Source organism: Gossypium hirsutum, chromosome A11 (genome assembly GCF_007990345.1).
Source record: "Gossypium hirsutum isolate 1008001.06 chromosome A11, Gossypium_hirsutum_v2.1, whole genome shotgun sequence".
Taxonomy (NCBI): domain Eukaryota; kingdom Viridiplantae; phylum Streptophyta; class Magnoliopsida; order Malvales; family Malvaceae; genus Gossypium; species Gossypium hirsutum.
In genome coordinates this window covers 81,242,319-81,265,561 of record NC_053434.1, presented here as the reverse complement: position 1 = coordinate 81,265,561, position 23,243 = coordinate 81,242,319, and positions in this window count along the sequence as shown.

The following is a 23,243-nucleotide window of genomic DNA, read 5'->3' as shown; positions in this document are numbered from 1 at the left end:
GTAAGATTTTCGAGGACGAAAATCCCTAAGGGGGGGAGAGTTGTAACAACCCGTTTTTAGGGTTAATCAGAACAGTGGTTTCGGGGCCACTAAATCCGATGAGTAGGTTTGTAAATATTATATTTAATATTTATGAGTTAATTGTGAGTTTAAAAAAGGTTTTTGATATTGTGATTTTTGTTTTATAAGTGATTTATTAAGCTCAAGTAGTATGACCCTAAGGTCAAGTGGGTTTAGAAAATGAGGTATCGAGACCTCATTTCTATAAACCGAGTCGTAAATATTTTTATAAATATTTACGGAGTGGCAATAAGATGACATTAAAGTTTCGTTGAAAAATTTTATTGTTTTGATAGTTAATTAAGCAAAAAGGACTAAATCGCGCAAAGCGTAAAAGTTGTGTTCTATAAGTTAAAGATATTAAATAGCTATGGAATTAAATAGTGGGAGTCCTTCAGTGGTAATTATTCCATAATTTTTGATAGTGGAATTCCATGGCTTGGTATAATGGAAATTATTAATGTATATTAAGGTTAAATATGATATTTGGTAATTATAATAAAATAAAATAAAACAAAAGCCAAATTACATGCTATCATCTTCATCAATAGCCGAATGTGAGAAAGAAAATAAGGTTCTCAAAGCTTTGAAGGTTCGGCCATGGTTGTTCATGCATGTAAGTCCATGTCGTCTCGGTTTTTAATAATTTTTACGTTTTTAGATCGTTGCTTCGTAATCTAGCTGGCCCGTACCTCTAATTTTAAAATTGTTAAAGTATTTGGATGATGCCATTATTGAATGTTTGAGTATCTTGTTGTTTGATGAGGAGTAATAAATATTTGATGTTTGATTTTCATGATTGATTAAGTGATTTTTGATAAAAATGTGTATTAAGGACTAAATTTAGAAATTTGTAAATTAAGGGGTCAAAACGTGAAATAAATAAAAGAAATGGGTTGCTAGAGACCTAAGGTAAATTCAGCCTAACATGTGTTTGATGAATTTTTTAGTAATTTGTGTTATTTTGAAATAGGGATTAAATTGTAAAAATGTGAAATGTTAGGGGATAAAATGCAAAATGCCCAAATTATGTGTCTTTAGATAAAATTTAATGAAATGTTGAATAAGTGAGTTAGATTTGATATTAATTAGATTGGCAAAAGTAGAATTCGGATTTGGATCGGGGGGAAAATCAAAATGGTCGATTAGTCGTCTCGTTCGGATTATCGTCTTCCGAGGTAAGTCCTTAAGTAATTATATTTGATTTGCTGCGCGCTTAAGATTATATAATATGATAAGTAATTATTTGACGTTTACAAGTTCGATTTGCAATAAGTATATTGAATTTCGGCTATAAAGCCGAATATGAAATGGATGATTTATGTATATAATGTGGCCGAATGACTATTAAGTGATGATGTGAAAGTGTGTAATATGTGTATACAATTTTATTGTACTTGTTTATATAAAGTCGAAGGTGAATTGAATGGTATATACGTGGTGATAGAATAGCTATTATGAAACAAAGTCAAAGAATGGGATATTTGTATAATAGATGAATTGTGACTATTGTTCCTACTTGATCGAGGTTGTGTGTGAAATAATTTGTGAATATGGCATATAGTCGAATGGTTATTAAAAGTGAAACCAGGATAATGAAAAGATTATGTGTTCCTTGTGTATGATTATTGAATCGAAAGTTAAAAGGTAGGTGTACATTTTGTGCTTATATTCGAATGAAGCAATTAAATTGTTAATGTGAAATATTATGTGAAATGCATTAACATGTGAATAAATATGCAAGACACTAGAAATGTATCCGGGCTAAATTCTCGCAGGCTTCGTGCTGGAAATGTATCCGGGCTAAAGTCCCGCAGGCTTCGTGCTGGAAATATATCCGGGCCAAAGTCCCGCAGGCTTCGTGCTGGAAATGTATCCGGGCTAAAGCCCGCAGGCTTCGTGCTGGAAATATATCCGGGCCAAAGTCCCGCAGGCTTTGTGACAGCCCTAAAGTGACCCTAGTCGGAAAGCGGTCTCGGGACCGCTAGACCGAGTCACCAATTTATTTGAATGTGATAATTATTGCCTAAAATATGTGAATATAAATGTGTGAAAGTTTTAAGCTTCGATTTAGTTAATTGCATGTGAATTTAGTTGATAGGACTTATGTGAGAAAATTTAGAAATGTGCTACGCAAATGCAAGTGGCCTAATAGTGCATGTAATCAAAGGGGTGGACTTGCATGTCAATTTCCCCCCATTTAAGTACTAGTGGCCGGCCATGACAAGGGATGATGGGCAAAACATGTCATGAAACATGTTGTGTTAATGGAAAAATAAAATAAGAAGCATGGGCAATAAACTAATAAGAAATTGAAGGAAGAAAACAAAGAAAAAAAATGTGTTCATCATTCTCATGCATGACCGAAAAAAAAAAGAAGGGAAAGGCTTCATACTTTAGTTCTTCTTAGCCGTGTAGAAGGGGGAAAAGGGAAAAAAAAAGAGAACAAAAAGTCATTCTCATTTTGTTCTTCTTGGCCGATTGTGAAGAGGAAGTAGGGAGGGAGGTATTCGGTCATCCTAGGCTAATAGCAAGGTAAGAAGTTTATATTAGTTCATGAAATTTTGGTTAATCTTGAGTAAGATATCAAACTACTTTTGTAACCCATGTAGAAATTTTGATTTGTGTTATGGACTAGGGCTTTCGGCTATGGTATTTGACAATGGTGAATTTTGTTGTTCCATGTTAAATTTAGATGAGCAAAGATAGATGAGTGTTTGGACTATACAAATAATCATATGTGAGCAATGGATGCTAAAGGGAAAGAAATCGGCTACCTTATTATGTACCAAGGACGAATGTGTACTTGGTAAAGGAGGGGTTGTTATTGAACATTAGGTCATGTCCCTAGTGAATGGATGAATTGATAACCATTGTGTATGAAGATTTTCTTTTCTATGTTTTTGTTAGCAAGATGAGAAACGAGTTAAGATGGTCTTGGTGTAATTGCCGAATGCATGTTTAAGGAATTGGTTAAGTACATTGTTATTAAATGCTTGTTGTTAAGGAGTTTTGAGTTGGTTATAAATTGGGTTTAGTGTTCGAGGAACATTGGTTTGGACACCTAGTGCCGAATGTGTTCAAACGCAACTTACCAAGTGCATAAATATGATAATGCTATGATGGTAGACTTAATTGGAATTCGGCATTGTAAGTGATGCTTTTGGCTCTTGTGTTGGTTAGGGACAAAATGTATGTTATGAGGAACTAAATGATGTATATGAATTCGAAAATGCAAGGTATTAAGCTAGTCCTATTATTCGGTGGTGCATGAGTAGAGCACATGTATAATGCTTGAATAACTAGTCAATAAAATTATTCGCACCTAATTGTATAATATAAATGTATTTAATCGAATAGTTAAATTGATAAATTATTAAATAAGCTCTATCTGTTTGAATTAAGCTCAAGAGCTTAGAGGACCAAAGTTGGATAAGGGGAAGGAAAAAGTGATCGAATAGCCGTCGAAACCGTTCGACAACATCCGAGGTAAGTCTTCGAGTAATGACCCTACTTGAATTATATTGTAATGATTAGTCATACTATGACGGATAGCCGAATGTGCATAGAGACTATGTTATAAAGCCAATTGAAATCATGCTCTTTGTGTGTGGCTATTGAGCCGAAATTGGAAAGGTTTAATAAATGTTTTGTGTTTTATCCTTAGTAACGAAAATGAAATATGGATGTGTCATGATTATTGATATATGTGTGCATGAGCATTTGGATGATATCCGGGCTAAGTCCCGAAGGCATTTATGCTAGTGATTTTATCCGGGCTAAGACCCGAAGGCATTTGTGCGAGTTGATATATCCGGGCTAAGACCCGAAGGCATTTGTGCGAGTTGCTATACCCGGGTTAAGACCCGAAGGCAATTGTGCTTGTGGTTATATCCGGCTAAATTCCGAATAAACTTGGGTTTGAAGGTGAGCGTTTTGTGCTGTAATAAATTCAATTAATACGCTCGAAAAACCCAAACGATAAGGTATGTTTGCATGTGCATCGGAAAAGTCGATTCGTTTTAAATAGTATTCGTTCAATCGACTAACGAACTTTCGGCTTTTAGATAGGTTGATACCTTGTGTGTGTATATGTTGATGAAGTGTGAAGTAAGTATGATTATGAGAATGTGTATTAATAAAGTGATTAATTTAGCTATGTGAATGTAATACTTTATTCAAAGCCGATTTCATTACTTGAAACTTACTAAGCTTTAAAATGCTTACCCCGTTGCTTTGGCCCTCTGTTTTATAGATTTTGTTCGTTAGCTATCGGATTCGGGATCATCGATGTGGAAGTCATCCACACTATCAAATCCCTTTTGGTACTCTTTTAGTTGAACTCTGGATATGGCATGTATAGGACTACCCTTTGTTGTTTTTCAAGTACTTTTTGTGATGTATGTGTGTACAGCCATGCGAAAATGGCTCGTAGAAGTGGAGTATGGCATTAGACCATTTGTGTTTATGTATATATATATGGTTTCATGATGTGACTATGGACTGGAATGGAAGTGTTGGGAAAATGATCAGCCATTGGAATGGCTAAATATGATCATATGTGGACCTATGTATGACAAAACTCTAGTTGGTCCATGGTAACCACGAAATAGGTAAAGTTTACCTTGAAAGCAGATGCTGACAGCAGCAGTGGTGTGGATTTGAAAAATCACTAAAATTTGTAGGAATGGAATTAAATAGTGAATAAATTATGTAATCGAAGCTTGATGAATCTATTTTCATATGAAAGTAACGAAATGATCAGATGAATATTATATTAAGAGATATTAAAGTTCTTGTGAAACGGGGCCAGAACGGTTTCTGGATCCCCTTTTCGTCTTTGAAAATTTACCATAAATTATCCAGAGACAATTAGAAGTCATGCCTTATATGTATAGATTCCCCTTTGAGTCTAGTTTCATTAGAAACAAACGGCATGGGTATTGAAGCTCTGTACAGGGAGATATCCAAGTCGTAATACATGAAGGTCAGAGTAGTCATACCCAGAATCAGGGGAGACTTTAACTAATAAACTGTACCAATTGGCCCTACCAAAAATTCTAGAAATAAAACGACAGATGGATATATGAGTCTAATTTCATGGAAAATTTACGGAATCAGTTTTCGAGTTTTGGAACTCGAGATATGATTTTTAAGGCGACAGTGACGTGGTTAGCCAGCCTGTCTGGAATTTTTTTTTAAATGCACTGTGAAAACAAAGTAATTAAGTCTGTTAGCACCTCGCGTTCGACTCCGGCAACGGTCTCGGGTACGGGGTGTTACAATTTTATTGGTATCAGAGCTACGGTTTAGTCGATTCTAGGACTACCGTAATACGTTTGGGTCTAGCTATACATGCCATTATGTGATTAATTATAGTGTGGTGATTTCTGACATTTGAATTTGTGTTTATTTATAGTAATGGATCCCGATCCCAACCGAGCGATAGCTGATGATGTGGAGAGTGTGGCGCCTGCTCCCGCACAAGGGACAGCGCCAGTGGACTCTCAACCTATTGCTAGCAATCCGAATGATGAGGCTAGGCAAGCTTTTTATAGCGTGATGAATGATTGGTTCAACCAATACATTCGAACTAATACGGCTGTTCCACAACCTCCATTCCCGACTAATACAACCCCCGCACCTACAATACCTCCGGTAACTGACCAAATAAGGTCAAATAAGCCCCCAATTGACAGAATCCAAAAACATGGGGCTACTGAATTTAAAGCTGCGGATAGCGACGATGCCGAGCAAGCTGAATTTTGGTTGGACAACACTATCCGGGTACTCGATGAGCTATCTTGTACACCCGATGAATGCCTAAAGTGTACTATCTCCTTGCTACACATTCTGCCTACTATTGGTGGAGTACTCTGACTTCTGTTGTGCCCCGAGAGCAAGTAACTTGGGAGTTTTTCCAAACTGAGTTTTAGAAAAAGTATATCAGTCAGAGATTTGTTGATCAAAAACGGAAGGAATTTCTTGATCTTAAGCAAGGTTCTATGTCAGTTACTGATTACGAGCGAAAATTTGTTAGACTTAGTAGATACGCTCGGGAATGTGTTTCGTCCGAGGCTATCATGTGTAAACGCTTCGAGGATGGGCTGAATGAAGATATAAAAATGTTCGTGGGCATTCTTGAAATACGAGAGTTCGTAGTACTTGTCGAGCGAGCTTGTAAAGCCGAAGAGCTTAGAAAAGAAAAACAAAAAGTTGATGTGGGAACTGGAGAGTTTCGTAAAAGATCCTCGGGAAAGTCTCTTCAACAGGCATCGAAGAAATTTCGAGATAATGTGGGCCGGTCTAGAGGCACTTCGGGCCTTTTTAGATGAGATCGTGATCGACCCCCTGTGGGTACACGAGGCACTTCGGTCGCCAGTGTTGGGAATGAATGTCGAGATAGAACGGAGTGTCAGCATTGTGGTAAATGGCATTCGGGGAGCTGTAGGTTCCATGACCGCTCCTGCTATAAGTGTGGATCAACTGACCATTTTATCAAGGATTGCCCGAGGTTGCCTGAACAAAATGTATGTCAGAGTGGGAAACCAGGTGCTACTACTGCTCGGGGTAGACCGTCTAGAAACACGGGCAACGCTAGTGGCAGTCAGAGAGGATCTAGAGATGCTACAACCAGATCTGAGGCTCGTGCGCCTGCTAGAGCTTATGCTATACGTGCCCGCAAGGATGCTTCTTCGCCTGATGTTATTACCGGTACTTTTACTCTCTTTGATACTAATGTAATTGCTTTGATTGACCCCGGTTCTACTCATTCTTATATATGTGAAACCTTAGCATCCAGTAAGACTTTACCTATTGAGTCTACTGAGTTCGTAATTCGGGTGTCAAATCCCTTGGGTCGTTACGTGCTTGTCGACAAAGTGTGTAAGAAATGTCCCCTAGTAATTCGAGGTTCCTGTTTTCCGGCGGACTTGATGCTTCTGTCGTTTGATGAATTTGATGTTATTCTCGGTTTGGATTGGTTGACCGTGCATGATGCGGTTGTGAATTGCAAAAGCAAGACTATTGATTTGAGGTGCACAAATAACGAAGTAATCCGAGTTGAGTCTACGGACTTGGATGGGTTGCCAGCTGTAATATCCTCAATGTTGGCTCAGAAATATGTAAGAAAGGGGTATGAAGCATATCTTGTGTATGTACTTGATAACAAGGAATTAGAAAAGAAACTTGAGTCGGTACCAGTAATTTGTGAATACCTAGATGTTTTTCTCGAAGAATTACCGGGTTTACCACCTGTTTGGGAAATAGAGTTTGGCATCGAACTGGTACCTGGGACCACACCGATTTCGATAGCTCCGTATCGTATGGCACCAACGGAATTAAAGAAGTTGAAAGCTCAGTTGCAAGATTTGGTGCATAGAGGTTTCGCTCGCCCGAGTTTTTCACCTTGGGGTGCACCAGTGTTGTTTGTGAAAAAGAAGGACGAAACCATGAGGTTGTGCATCGACTATTGTCAGCTTAATAAAGTGACAATAAAGAACAAATATCTATTACCGCGTATCGATGATTTGTTCGATCAACTGAGGGGAGCCTCAGTGTTCTCAAAAATAGATTTGAGATCGGGCTATTATCAGTTGCGAATTCGAGATTCGAACATACCCAAAACTGCCTTCAGAATGAGATATGGTCACTATGAGTTCTTAGTGATGCCGTTTGGGCTCACTAATGCCCCTGCGGTATTTATGGATTTGATGAATCGGATCTTCAGACCATATTTGGATCGGTTCATAGTTGTGTTCATTGATGACATCTTGGTCTATTCAAGAGATGAGACCGAACATGCTGAGCACCTGAGATTAGTGTTACAAATTTTACGGGATAAGCAGTTATATGCCAAGTTCAGTAAATGTGAGTTTTGGTTACGAGAAGTTAGCTTTTTGGGTCATGTAGTATCTGTATCGGGCATTCGAGTTGATCCGAGCAAAATTTCAGCCATACTTAACAGGAAGCCTCCAAGAAATATTACCGAAGTTCTGAGCTTCCTGGGGCTCGTCGGTTATTACCGACGATTTTTAAAAGGTTTCTCGATGATAGCCACACCAATGACGAAGCTACTTCAAAAGGATGTTAAGTTCGAATGGACGGAGAAATGTCAGAAAAGTTTCGATCAACTGAAAACTTATTTGACTGAAGCTCCAATTTTAGTGCAACCCGAATCAGGCAAAGAGTTTGTCATTTATAGTGACGCATCCCTACTTGGGTTGGTTTGCGTATTGATGCAAGAAGGTCGAGTTGTGGCCTATGTGTCGAGACAATTGAAGCCACACGAGAGAAATTATCCGACCCATGATCTCGAACTAGCCGCCATCGTATTTGCTTTGAAAATATAGTGACATTATTTGTTTGTTGAGAAGTGCCATGTATTTTCGGATCACAAAAGTCTCAAATATTTGATGACCCAGTGAGACTTGAATCTGTGACAAAGGCGTTGGCTTGAGTTGTTGAAAGATTATGAGCTTGTCATTAATTATCACTCGGGAAAGGCTAATGTGGTTGCGGACGCCTTAAGCCGAAAATCACTGTTTGCTTTGCGAGCGATGAATGTACACTTGTCTGTTCTACCGACAATGTGTTAGTAGCTGAATTAAAAGCCAAACCATTATTGATTCATCAAATTCGTGAAGCTCAGAAAGTCGATGATGAATTGGTTGCAAAACGGGCTGAGTGTGTTCCGAACAAGGAATCGGAGTTTCAAATTGATGATGATGATTGTTTGAGGTTCAGAAGTCGTTTGTGTGTTCCAAGGAATTCGTAACTCATTTCGATGATTCTAAACGAAGCCCATTGTAGCCGAATATCAATTCACCCGGGGAGTACGAAAATGTACAACGATTTGAAACGTCGATTTTGGTGGCATGGTATGAAACGAGACATCTCCGACTTTGTTTCGAGATGTTTAATATGTCAACAAGTGAAAGTGGAACATCAAGTGCCTTCAGGATTACTTCAGCCGATCATGATACCTGAGTGGAAATGGGATCGAGTCACAATGGCCTTTATGTCCGGACTGCCATTGTCAGCAAGTAAGAAGGATGCGATTTGGGTTGTTGTTGATAGACTGACTAAGTCGGCTCACTTTATCCCCGTGCGTATAGATTTTTCATTGGATAAACTAGCTGAATTGTACGTTTCTCAGATTGTGAGATTACACGGGGTACCGATTTCTGTTGTGTCGGATAGAGATCCGAGATTCACCTCGCGATTTTGGAAGAAATTGCAAGAAGCTTTGGGTACCAAGCTGCATTTTAGCACCGCTTTTCATCCACAAACCGATGGTCAATCCGAGCGGGTAATTCAGATACTTGAGGATATGTTGAGATGTTGCATCCTTGAGTTTAGTGGTTCATGGGAACGGTATTTACCATTGATTGAATTCGCTTACAACAATAGTTTTCAATCAAGTATTAAGATGGCACCTTACGAAGCTTTGTACGTATGTAAATGCCGTACACCATTGTTTTGGACCGAGCTCGGTGAAAGTAAAATTTTCGGAGTGGATTTGATTAAAGATGCTGAACAGAAAGTAAAAGTAATCCGTGAAAGTCTAAAGATAGCCTCAGATCGCTAGAAGTCGTACGCGGATCTGAAACGAAAAGACATTGAGTATCAGGTGGGAGATAAGGTGTTTCTTAAAGTTTCACCTTGGAAAAAGATACGCAGATTTGGGCGTAAGGGCAAATTGAGTTCGAGGTTCATCGGGCCGTACGAAATATCCGAACGAGTCGGTCCAGTTGCGTATCGATTGATTTTGCCCCCTGAACTTGAAAGGATTCACGACGTCTTTCATGTTTCGATGCTTCGACGCTATAGATCTGATCCATCGCACATAATTAGCCCATCAGAGGTTGAAATTCAAGCCAATATGAGTTATGAAGAAGAACCGATGCGTATCCTAGCTCGTGAAGTGAAAGAGTTGCGAAACAAAAGGGTTCCGTTAGTAAAGGTGTTATGGCTCAAACACGGGATCGAGGAAGCTACTTGGGAAACCGAGAGCTTGATGAAAGAACGATACCCAAACCTATTTACCGGTAAGATTTTCGGGGACGAAAATTTCTTAAGTGGGGGAGAGTTGTGACAGCCCTAAAGTGACCCTAGTCGGAAAGCGGTCTCGGGACCGCTAGACCGAGTCACCAATTTATTTGAATGTGATAATTATTGCCTAAAATATGTGAATATAAATGTGTGAAAGTTTTAAGCTTCGATTTAGTTAATTGCATGTGTATTTAGTTGATAGGACTTATGTGAGAAAATTTAGAAATGTGCTAGGCAAATGCAAGTGGCCTAATAGTGCATGTAATCAAAGGGGTGGACTTGCATGTCAATTTCCCCCTATTTAAGTACTAGTGGCCGGCCATGACAAGGGATGATGGGCAAAACATGTCATGAAACATGTTGTGTTAATGGAAAAATAAAATAAGAAGCATGGGCAATAAACTAATAAGAAATTGAAGGAAGAAAACAAAGAAAAAAAATGTGTTCATCATTCTCATGCATGACCGAAAAAAAAAAGAAGGGAAAGGCTTCATACTTTAGTTCTTCTTAGCCGTGTAGAAGGGGGAAAAGGGAAAAAAAAAGAGAACAAAAAGTCTTTCTCATTTTGTTCTTCTTGGCCGATTGTGAAGAGGAAGTAGGGAGGGAGGCATTCGGTCATCCTAGGCTAATAGCAAGGTAAGAAGTTTATATTAGTTCATGAAATTTTGGTTAATCTTGAGTAAGATATCAAACTACTTTTGTAACCCATGTAGAAATTTTGATTTGTGTTATGGACTAGGGCTTTCGGCTATGGTATTTGACAATGGTGAATTTTGTTGTTCCATGTTAAATTTAGATGAGCAAAGATAGATGAGTGTTTGAACTATACAAATAATCATATGTGAGCAATGGGTGCTAAAGGGAAAGAAATCGGCTACCTTATTATGTACCAAGGCCGAATGTGTACTTGGTAAAGGAGGGGTTGTTATTGAACATTAGGTCATGTCCCTAGTGAATGGATGAATTGATAACCATTGTGTATGAAGATTTGCTTTACTATGTTTTTGTTAGCAAGATGAGAAATGAGTTAAGATGGTCTTGGTGTAATTGCCGAATGCATGTTTAAGGAATTGGTTAAGTACATTGTTATTAAATGCTTGTTGTTAAGGAGTTTTGAGTTGGTTATAAATTAGGTTTAGTGTTCGAGGAACATTGGTTTGGACACCTAGTGTCGAATGTGTTCGAACGCAACTTACCAAGTGCATAAATATGATAATGCTATGATGGTAGACTTAATTGGAATTCGGCATTGTAAGTGATGCTTTGGGCTCTTGTGTTGGTTAGGGACAAAATGTATGTTATGAGGAACCAAATGATGTATATGAATTCGAAAATGCAAGGTATTAAGCTAGTCCTATTATTCGGTGGTGCATGAGTAGAGCACATGTATAATGCTTGAATAACTAGTCAATAAAATTATTCGCACCTAATTGTATAATATAAATGTATTTAATCGAATAGTTAAATTGATAAATTATTAAATAAGCTCTATCTGTTTGAATTAAGCTCAAGAGCTTAGAGGACCAAAGTTGGATAAGGGGAAGGAAAAAGTGATCGAATAGCCGTCGAAACCGTTCGACAACATCCGAGGTAAGTCTTCGAGTAATGACCCTACTTGAATTATATTGAAATAATTAGTCATACTATGACGGATAGCCGAATGTGCATAGAGACTATGTTATAAAGCCAATTGAAATCATGCTCTTTGTGTGTGGCTATTGAGCCGAAATTGGAAAGGTTTAATAAATGTTTTGTGTTTGAGCCTTAGTAACGAAAATGAAATATGGATGTGTCATGATTATTGATATATGTGTGCATGAGCATTTGAATGATATCCAGGCTAAGTCCCGAAGGCATTTATGCTAGTGATTTTATCCGGGCTAAGACCCGAAGGCATTTGTGCGAGTTGATATATCCGGGCTAAGACCCGAAGGCATTTGTGCGAGTTGCTATACCCGGGTTAAGACCCGAAGGCAATTGTGCTTGTGGTTATATCCAGCTAAATTCTGAAGAAACTTGGGTTTGAAGGTGAGCGTTTTGTGCTGTAATAAATTCAATTAATACGCTCGAAAAACCCAAACGATAAGGTATGTTTGCATGTGCATCGGAAAAGTCGATTCGTTTTAAATAGTATTCGTTCAATCGACTAACGAACTTTCGGCTTTTAGATAGGTTGATACCTTGTGTGTGTATATGTTGATGAAGTGTGAAGTAAGTATGATTATGAGAATGTGTATTAATAAAGTGATTCATTTAGCTATGTGAATGTAATACTTTAGTCAAAGCCGATTTCATTACTTGAAACTTACTAAGCTTTAAAATGCTTACCCCGTTGCTTTGGCTCTCTGTTTTATAGATTTTGTTCGTTAGCTATCGGATTCGGGATCATCGAAGTCGAAGTCATCCACACTATCAAAGCCCTTTTGGTACTCTTTTAGTTGAACTCTGGATATGGCATGTATAGGACTACCCTTTGTTGTTTTTCAAGTACTTTTTGTGATGTATGTGTGTACAGCCATGCGAAAATGGCTCGTAGAAGTGGAGCATGGCATTAGACCATTTGTGTTTATGTATATATATATGGTTTCATGATGTGACTATGGACTAGAATGGAAGTGTTGGGCAAATGATCAGCCATTGGAATGGCTAAATATGATCATATGTGGACCTATGTATGACAAAACTCTAGTTGGTCCATGGTAACCACGAAATAGGTAAAGTTTACCTTGAAAACAGATGCTGACAGCAGCAGTGGTGTGGATTTGAAAAATCACTAAAATTTGTAGGAATGGAATTAAATAATTAATAAATTATGTAATCGAACCTTGATGAATATATTTTCATATGAAAGTAACAAAATGATCATATGAACAGTATATTAAGAGATATTAAAGTTCTCGTGAAACAGGGCCAGAATGGTTTCTGGATCCCCTGTTTCGACTTTGAAAATTTACCATAAATTATCCAGAGACAATTAGAAGTCATGCCTTATATGTATAGATTTCCCTTTGAGTCTCGTTTCATTAGAATCAAACGGTATGAGTATTGAAGCTCTGTACAGGGAGATATGCAAGTCGTAATATGTGAAGGTCAGAGTAGTCGAACCCAGAATCATGGGAGACTTTAACTAATAAACTGTACCAATTGGCCCAACCAAAAATTCTAGAAATAAATCCATAGATGGATATATGAGTCTAATTTCAGGGAAAGTTTACGGAATCAGTTTTTGAGTTTTGGAACACGAGATATGATTTTTAAGGCGACAGTGACGCGGTTAGCCAGCCTATCTAGAATTTTTTTAAAATGGACTGTGAAAACAAAGTAATTAAGTCTGTTAGCACCTCGCGTTCGACTCCGGCAACGGTCTCGGGTACGGGGTGTTACAGGCTTCGTGCTGGAAATGTATCCAGGCTAAAGTCCCGCAGGCTTCGTGCTGGAAATGTATCCGGGTTAAAGTCCCGCAGGCTTTGTGCTGATAATATAATTTCGGGTTTTATACCTAGTAGGCCAAGTGCCGATGAATTTGATAAAAGTATACAATTACAAGATCCTACACTAAGTTGACAAATTGAAAGTGCATTACATATTAAGTTGGCCAGGTATGTATCATGTACTCGTATGCGATTTTGATTTGAATTAAATTATAAATATATATAAAGTGATGCATCTGTGAATAAGTGTTATGCTATAAATGTGATTGTGATATATTCGGTAAATATGTGAAGTTATGTGAAGTGATTCTATGTTTATATTCAAATATAAACACTTGGTCCTTGTGGAAAGGTTTGTTGAAGTATATGATTTTATTTTTAGGTGATTACGATCTTGGAAAATTAAATGTGAATATGATATTGTATTTCATTCGTTTCAATTGAACTAAAGCTGGTAGTGAAGCATTTTAATGCCTATGTTATATGAGTTCGATCTTGAATGACATGATATACATGTTTAGATAATTTGAATGCAAGGAATGTGTGAAAGAGCAAATTTGTAATAAATCTGCTTGGGACAGCAACTGTAGCGTGACTTTGGAAAATCACCATAAATTGTGGAAACTGAATTAGAAGCTGAATAAATTATGAAATTAAAGCTTAATGAGTCTAGTTTCTTATAAAAGAAACCGTGTAAGCAAAAGAATTTTAGATAATGAGATATTTGAAGTGGAGTGAGATAGAGTCAAAATGACTTTGAAATCCTCTGTTCTGTCTTTAGAAAATCATTGTAAATTGTACAATGATGATTATAAGATAAAATTTATATTCTTAGACTCCTTAATGAGTCTAGTTTCAAATGAAGTAAACGATGACATATTTTGAATTCTGTGAAATGAGAAAAATGATTTGTAGTGAAGAGTGGTCAGAATAGTCAAACAGTGAAACAGGGGAAACTTCAATAAAAATCTGGTATTGATTGGTCAAACCAAAAATTCTGAAAATTTTATGGATGGAAGATATATAAGTCTATTTTCAGGAAACATTAATGGCACTTTATTTTGAGTTTCTTATCTCTAATTATAAATAATTTAGTGACTGTTGCTCAGGAAAACAGCTTGTAGTGAATTTGTGATTTTGTTGCAAACATGGTTAAAACTAGTTAATGAGATACTTTTCGAGTTCTTATGATCTTATTTGTGATTTCAATATTTGGTTTTAATTGAGTTCAGATTCAAGTGAGGTGAATTTGCTAAATATGCATTATGTTCATGGATACTTGGCCGAAATGGCAATTACCTAGGAATAATTTCTTGAAAATTTGAAATAATTGATTTATAAGTAAATTAATTGTTTGCATTGCTTAAAACTTACTAAGCATTGAAGCTTACTCCGTGTTCTCTTTTCCATTCCTTATAGGTTTATCATTTAGTTCGAGTTGGAAGAGCCGGAGATATCATCACACTACCGAGTCGTTATGTGAGTTGAGAAGATGGTATATCATCATGATTTAAGGCATGTATAGGATAGACTGTAGGTAGAATGATATTTTGACTTTGTATACATTATAGCCATGCGGAGATGGCTGGCTTATTTTGTTTAGAGAAGCCTTATAATTGAACTAATGTGTTTAAATGTTTTAGTTATAACTTGATAGTAGTTAATTTGTTATTAGAGATTCGGTTATGTTTTGATAGTTAGTCATTTTGGAAATTTATAAGAGCTCTTATGAAAAAATCAATGAGACAGGTTGCATTGTTGATAATTTCTGTCTGGTAAATATCTTTGACCTTATAGAAGTTTTGTTCAGTCAAGTAATACCTCATAACCTTATTCCGGCAACGGATACGGGTTAGGAGTGTTACAATACAAATCACAGTCACAACAGTCCAATACAGTCATACATTCTCAGTCAAAACATAGTCAAATCAATCAAATTGCATTATCAGTGAGTCATTATCAGTGAGTCATACACCTTAGAGGGGCAGAACGACCTTTTTACCTATTAGGGGTATTTTAGTCATTTCACCCTACAAGGGTGTTTTGGTAAATCTACAAACCAAGGGTATTTCGGTAATTTTACAAACTAATGGTATTTTGTAATTTTTGAAAGTCAAGGGTATTTCTGTAAATTAGGGCTATTTTTGTAATTTTCCAAATTAAGGGTATTTCGATAATTTTTCAAATCAGGAGTATTTTGGTAATTTTACAAATTGAGGGTATTTTGATAATTTTACAAGTCGAGGGTATTTCGATAATTTTACAGGTCGAGGGTATTTCAATAATTTCACAAATTAGGGGTATTTTGGTAATTTTACAAATCAGGGGTATTTTGGTAATTTTACAAACCAATGGTATTTTGGTAATTTTGCCAATTGAGGGTATTTTGGTAATTTTGTAAACCAAGGGCATTTCAGTAATTCTACACTATAGGGTTATTTCAGTAATTCTATCCTACAAGGGCGTTTCAGTAATACTAGCCTACAGATATGAAATTCACATAGTCCAATCCAATATTTACTACACAATCATACAATTTATCCACTTGAGGCCATGGGCCCACATGGCCTAAAGCAACCTAAGCCCACGAGAGCACTCATGATGGCCTCAACCATCACGTCAAAGCTCCCACACGTGCACTCGCATGCTCGTGTGGCTGCCATCGCCGTGTGACCGACATTTCGGCATTTTCTGTTCTACAGCTAGAGCAGTGCGAAATACACACCTGTTTACGAGAACGCACCAAAGTCTACGATCGCCAACCTTGCCACATCCTGTATTCAGTTTTAATCCCTTTTTCCCCTCCAACTCATTTGGTTCGCTTTATTTAAAGCCAGCTTCTTGCCAATTCTCATGTTAGCTTCTCGATGTGGGATTACTTTCAACCATTAAGAAAATTCCTTATTTTTTAATGACCACCTCAACCACAGAGTTCCAGTCCAACTCCACCTCCTACACAGCTCAAATAGCAAAATAAATACCCTATTGCGCATCCCAAGACTTGAAACTTAGTCCTCACAGTTACACAACACGCCACCTTGCCACTCTACCATAGGCTCTTTCTGTGTCATATTTTATCCTCAATTAATTATAAGGCATATATGCTAACATCTAGATTCCTTCAAAAGAAAAACCAAAATAAATTGCAATATCCAAGACTTGAACCCAGGCTCCCTTGCAACCTTAATGATGCGATAACCACTAGACCACATGCTTCATTGTGTCATTTATTTACCACAATAATTTAAAATGCCTTCACCCAAGCGCTTAGGGTTTTATTCACTTAAAACCAAAATTTTTGTTAAAGCCCAGGTTTGAACCCAAGATTTCTCCAACACTTCTCAGGGCCATAAACCACCAAAGTAGACATTTAATTTTGTCATTTCCTTGCACAATTAAATGCTTATATACAACCTACTTATGGACCCACACTCAAGGCCCAAATTCAGGGCGTTACAAAATGTGTTTGTGATAAATTGAAACTTGAAAGGATATGAATAATAGTTCATGACGTGTATGTGATGAGGTACAAAAATGAAACATCCATAAGTTGAGAATTATGAGTAAGATGTTATTATTTTGGTTGAATGTAGTATTTTGATTGATTGTGATGATTTTATGAAACGGGTGAAATGTTATAAATGTTATGAAAAGGCTTTAACCTGGGCTGGTAGTATTGTTATATCTTATGTGACTCTAGAATGTGTATTATGAATATGCGCCGAAAATGGGCATTTTTTAAAATCAAATGATAGTTTGTTAATATACATACCTTAAGTATACTATCTGAATATTCCTTGAAATTAAAATAGTGTAAAAGGGAATTATTCTTGAAATATGGGAAAGTAACATAAAATGCAAATTTGTATTATGACAAGCATTCATGTTTGTTTGACCTTCATATGATGTTATGTGTTTGACTTGTATGATTAAGTGAATGCAGCAAGTAAACTTACTCAATATTTGTGGAATGCATGTATAAGTGCACTTGTTTGAATAAGATAATCGAAAAGTTAGTGTAACATAAATATGTGTGTTAAATTGTCTGAAGTGAATTGTATAATTGTGATAATGATGATGATGAATGTTAAGTCATATGTGTATGTATGAAAGTCAAGTTAGAGGCTTTACGACCTCACCCCCTTACTAATGTGATATCTTATAATGAAATTTCATAAGATTTGTGCTGCATGAGTTCACTAGTTAAAGATTAAAGAGTTCAGTAGCAGATTTGCTAATAATGTGGATAGAGTTGAAAATAGTTGAGTAAGTAAATGCAGTTTTGGAAAGGATGCCAGGTTATTCTAAAGACTATTTGGACTTCGCAAACTCACGGTTAGAGCAAAATTTAATCTCGGTTAATCGGCTTAAACAGGTATGATGACTAAAATATGTGTTTGCTGGAATTTCTTCCGGATTGATTTACATTAGTGAATTGAATAATACTGGATTGGTAATGACAGAAATGGTCAGAGAAACAAATTACGACTTGTAAAGATGTCTGTGTATGACAATAGCGATTGAGTAGATTATGATGATCTCTTCTGGGTATTTTATATGTATGTGTGATTGTAATAGCCCAGTTTAGACCCTAGTCAGAATAGTGGTTTTGGGACAACAAATTCGAGTCAGAAAAAATATTTTAATATTATTTTCTATATTTATAATATGTGAATTGATATCTGTGAAAGTTTCATGTGAAAATTTTATCGTTTGTGTGTCGATTTAATAAAAAGGACTTAATCACATAAAATGTAAATGTGGCCTTCTATTTAATTAAGTGTTGAATTGATGTGTCTCTTTAAATGTGAGGTCCTTATGTTGTAAATGGACCATTGAATTCATGAAATGTCATGGATGGACATTAGTTAGTGGATTGTATATGATATTAATAAGGTTAAAAAGGTAATTAGTAAAATAAAGGTTAATTAAATAAAACCAAAGTAAAAATTTGTTCATTATTTTTTCATCTTTGCTGAAATAAAGAAGAAAGAAAAGGGTTCATGGCCATTTAGGGTTTCGACACTATAAAAGCTTAGTTCAGGATTATATTTTTCTCGGTTTTTGATGATTTCTATGTTTTTGTGATCGTTGTTGAGTGTTCTAGCTAGCCCATGCTTAAATTCATGAAATTGTTGATAACTTGATGAGATGCCATTGATGAATTCATGAATTTTGTGATGTTAAATGGTGAAATATGAAAGCTTAGTGATAGATAAATATGTTTTGTATTGTGATTTTTGGTAATTTTGAGTAATTTGGGTTAAATTGTGAAAATGAGAAATTGAGGGACTAAAATGTGAAATAAATGATAAATATAGGTCGATAGCGATCATGGGCAAATTCGGCTAAGGCATGGTTTTGATGAATTTTATATATTTGGCGTTTTATGTAATAAGGAATAAAATGTCAAAATGTGTAATTTTAGGGGCTAAAGTGCAAAAATGCACAAAGATGTGTTTGTGTATTAAATTGAATGTGTTGGTGATTAAATGAGTCATTTTTTAATACATATAGATCAAGAAAGGAGAAATTCGGACTTAGATCGAGGCAAAAACAAAGTGCTCGATCGATCGACTAATATCGTCACTTTTTCATCCGAGGTAAGTTCGTGTATAATACATATTGTTTGTATAATGTTTATATGTGATGAAATAAATAGAAATGAGATTGAGAAGTTGGGGTATGTGAAATATGTATCGAATTTGAGGCACTAAGTGTGCGAGAAATGAAATTGCTACGACTATTAAAAATGGCACTGAGTGTGCGAGAATATAACAGCAATGGATGAATAAATGGCACTATGTGTGCGATACCGATATAAGTTCGGTTTAACAAAATGGAACTAAGTGTGTGATATTATTATAGCTTTGGCTAATTAATTAGCACTAAATGTGCGAGTTCATCGAATATTCAAGTATGATCGAATGTTCAAGCATTGAAGTGATTTGATAACTGTAATAGATAAGAACGTGATGATACAGGTATGTACGGAACCTATGTGGTTGGTGATACTGAGTATGAAGTAGATGAAAGGTTATGTGTAACACCCAGTACCCGAGACCGTTGCCGGAGTCGAACACGAGGTGCTAACGGACTTAATTCCTTACTTAAACAGCCAATACAATTCATTTTTAAAATTTCCAGATGAGCTGGCTAACTGCATCACAGTCACTCTAAAAATCATATCTCGAGTTCCGAAACTCAAAATCCAATTCCGTAAATTTTTCCTGAAACTAGACTCATACATATATTTACTAATTTTTTTCTAGAATTTTTTGGTCGGTCCAATTAGTACAGTTTATTAGCTAAAGTATCCCCTGTTTCAGGGTTCGACTACTCTGACCTTCATGCATTACGAGTTAGATATCTCCCTGTACAGAGCTTCAATACTTATGCAATTTGTTTCTAATGAAACTAGACTCAAAAATAAGTCTGTACATATAAAGCATGACTTCTAATTATCTCTGGTTAATTTATGGTGAATTTCCAAAGTCAGAACAGGGGATCCAGAAATCGCTCTGGCCCTGTTTCACGAAAACTTAAACATCTCATAAAATACGGCTCATATGGTCATTTCATTTCTTTCGTATGAAAATAGACTCATCAAAATTCGATTACATAATTTATTCATTATTTAATTCCATTTCTACTATTTTTTGTGATTTTTCAAATTCACATCACTGCTGCTGTCAGCATCTATTTTAAGGTAAATTTTACCTATTTCATAGTTTTCCATGAATCAACTAGTAATTTGACATACATTATTTCCAAGTATAATCACGATTAGCCGTGACATACGTAGCACCAATAGGACCATGATTGGCCATTCCAATGGCTAATCATTACCAAACATTTCCACACCACTTAATAACCATATCATAAGACCATATATACAAAATGATCATAATGTTATACTCAAAATATACAAGCCATTTTTGCATGGCTATACGAATATACATTACCAAAAGATACTTAATTAACAACAAGGGTCAGCCCTATTCATGCCATTATCAAGTTCAACTGAAGAGCACCAAAAAGTGGCTTAGATAGTGTGGATGACTTCGACTTTGACACTTCCGAGTCCGATACCTGACGAACAAAATCTATAACACAAGGAAACAAGGTAACGGAGTAAGCAAAATGATGCTTAGTAAGTCTTAAGTAATTTTAAACAGGTAAAATTTGACATATAAGTCAACATTCAAAATATTAAACTCGAATCAGCTGTATACCTTTTTGCCCGAAATTACGTATATATATACACACTAACATACAAAGAGATCACAACCTGAACCTCGATCATAAACATGAATTATAGAAATAATTTAATCGTATACCTTCATATAAATAAAGACATCGTCCAAAGTAGTTATTTTCATATTCATAGATCCGATATTCATCCATACGTATATCTATACATACATATGCACATTCCATTCCTTATATATGAAACTTCAATCTAAAAGTGGGTTCGCTTAAGTGTACGAAATGCGTACCTGTTTTTCATACTGTATAGTACATTCAATTCATAACCTTACTCGAATTATCGACATTAAGCCTGCTAGGTTAGAACCCGAATCCAATCACTAGCATAAAGCCTTCAAGACTTTAAATTCAGATATATGTCCAGCACGTAGCCTGCGGACCTAAAGTCCGGATATAATTCTCGCATATAGCCTGCGGACATGAAGTCCGGATATAATTCTCGCGTATATATATTCACATGGTAACACATTTCACATAGCCTATCACATTGGTAATTCAATTGCTCCATTCGTATATAAGGGCAAAATATACACCATCATTTTCATTTCGTTTTGAAGATCATACAAACAAATCACATCTACCTTTCATCAATCCAATTTAACCCGAATTAACCATTCAACTAAATGTCATATAATTAAATTATTTACCACACATCTTAGATCAAATAGGACTAAAAGATAATGTTCATCTAGCATATACATATCAAGGCATCGTAAATCTTATACTAAAGGCGATTACTCAAAACTTACCTTGTATCCTTCTGAACAAGTCTCGGTTTGGCTATTCCGTGACTTTAGCTTTTCCTCTATCCGATGTTGCCCCTCTATGCTCTTGAGCTTAATATTAAACAAGTTTAGTCATATTAAACCTTTTCATCAACTCATTATTCATGACATAAAAATCATTAAGAGCCGAATAGGTGGCCACTTAATAAGCTTGAATTCATAGGAACTAAATGCCAAAAGAAAATGTCTATGAAACATTTACTCAAAATCTTCTATCTTTAGTTCAACTTCTTAGCTCCTAATCGGTACACTAAGACCATATTAATTCATTTATCATATTATTAACATAAGCATAGCAAAGCAATTCTCTATAAACAATTTTTATCAATTCATCCATTCACTAGGGACATAGCCGAATGTTCACTAAGAAATTTAGGCACACAAAGTATGGCTTCTTCAATTGACTTACCATTTTTAATTATCCAATTTATTTAAACATTCAATAACAAACTCCTCTATTATCAAACACACATTCGGCAAGAACATTGGTAACTTATACTACATCAATTCTAAGCATATAATATTCAAACACAACCAAATTCACATTCGGCCCTAGTTCATAACAAGATAGCCGATTCTTTTCCCTTAGTATCTAATGCTCACCTATGATCTTTTTTTATAGTTCAAACACTCATCTATCATCATTCATCTAACTTTAACATGAAACAACAAAATTCACCATTATTAACTACCATAGCCGAAAGCCCTATTCATTCTAAAAAATCAAAATTTCAACATGGGTTACAAAAATAACTTGATATCTCACTCAAGATTAACCAAAATTTCAAGAACTAATATAAACTTCTTACCTTAATATTAACCTAAGATGACCGAATGCTTTCCTCCCTTCTTCCTCTTTACATTCAGCCAAGAAGAACCAAATTCTAACTTTGTTTTTTTTTCACCCTTATTATTTCTTTCATTTATTTCCTTTCTTTTACATAAAATAATAACCATTTAATTAAGATTTAATACATATTTTAATATATGTCATCATCATGGCCGGCCACTATTTATAAAAAGGAGTATTTGACATGCAAAACCATTGTTTTCAATACATGCTTTAATAGATCCTTATAGATTAACCTATCACATTTCAAAAGTGTCACACATAAGTCCTATTAACTAAATTCACATGCAATCGACTAAATCGAAGTTTAAAACTTTCACACATTCATATTCACATATAATAAACATAAAATATAACGGCTAAATATTTTTATGACTCGGTTTTGTGGTCCCGAGACCACTTCCCGACTATGGTCAAATTAGGGTTGTCACATTATGTAAATGAATGATAAGATGAGTTGTATTAAGTGTTAGTTAATTGATAGAATTTTATTTTAATTGACGAGTTAAATGTGTTATATCATGAACTTACTAAGCTTTTAAGCTTACTGTGTGAAATGTTCTGTAACACCCCAAACCCGGCCCAGACGTTATGGCCGAATCTGACGTGCCACATTGGAGTTGAAAACCCATGTTCCGTTTTAGTGTTTTAAAAACCATATATTTTGTTGAGTTAACAAAGTGAATGGAAGCTGGGCACCAGGTAGGTATCCGAGACAGAGGAGGTGAGCCATGAAGGCTGCTTAAGTACCAAGCTCTTCAATTGGATCCAATCCTAGACATGCCCACGACCATT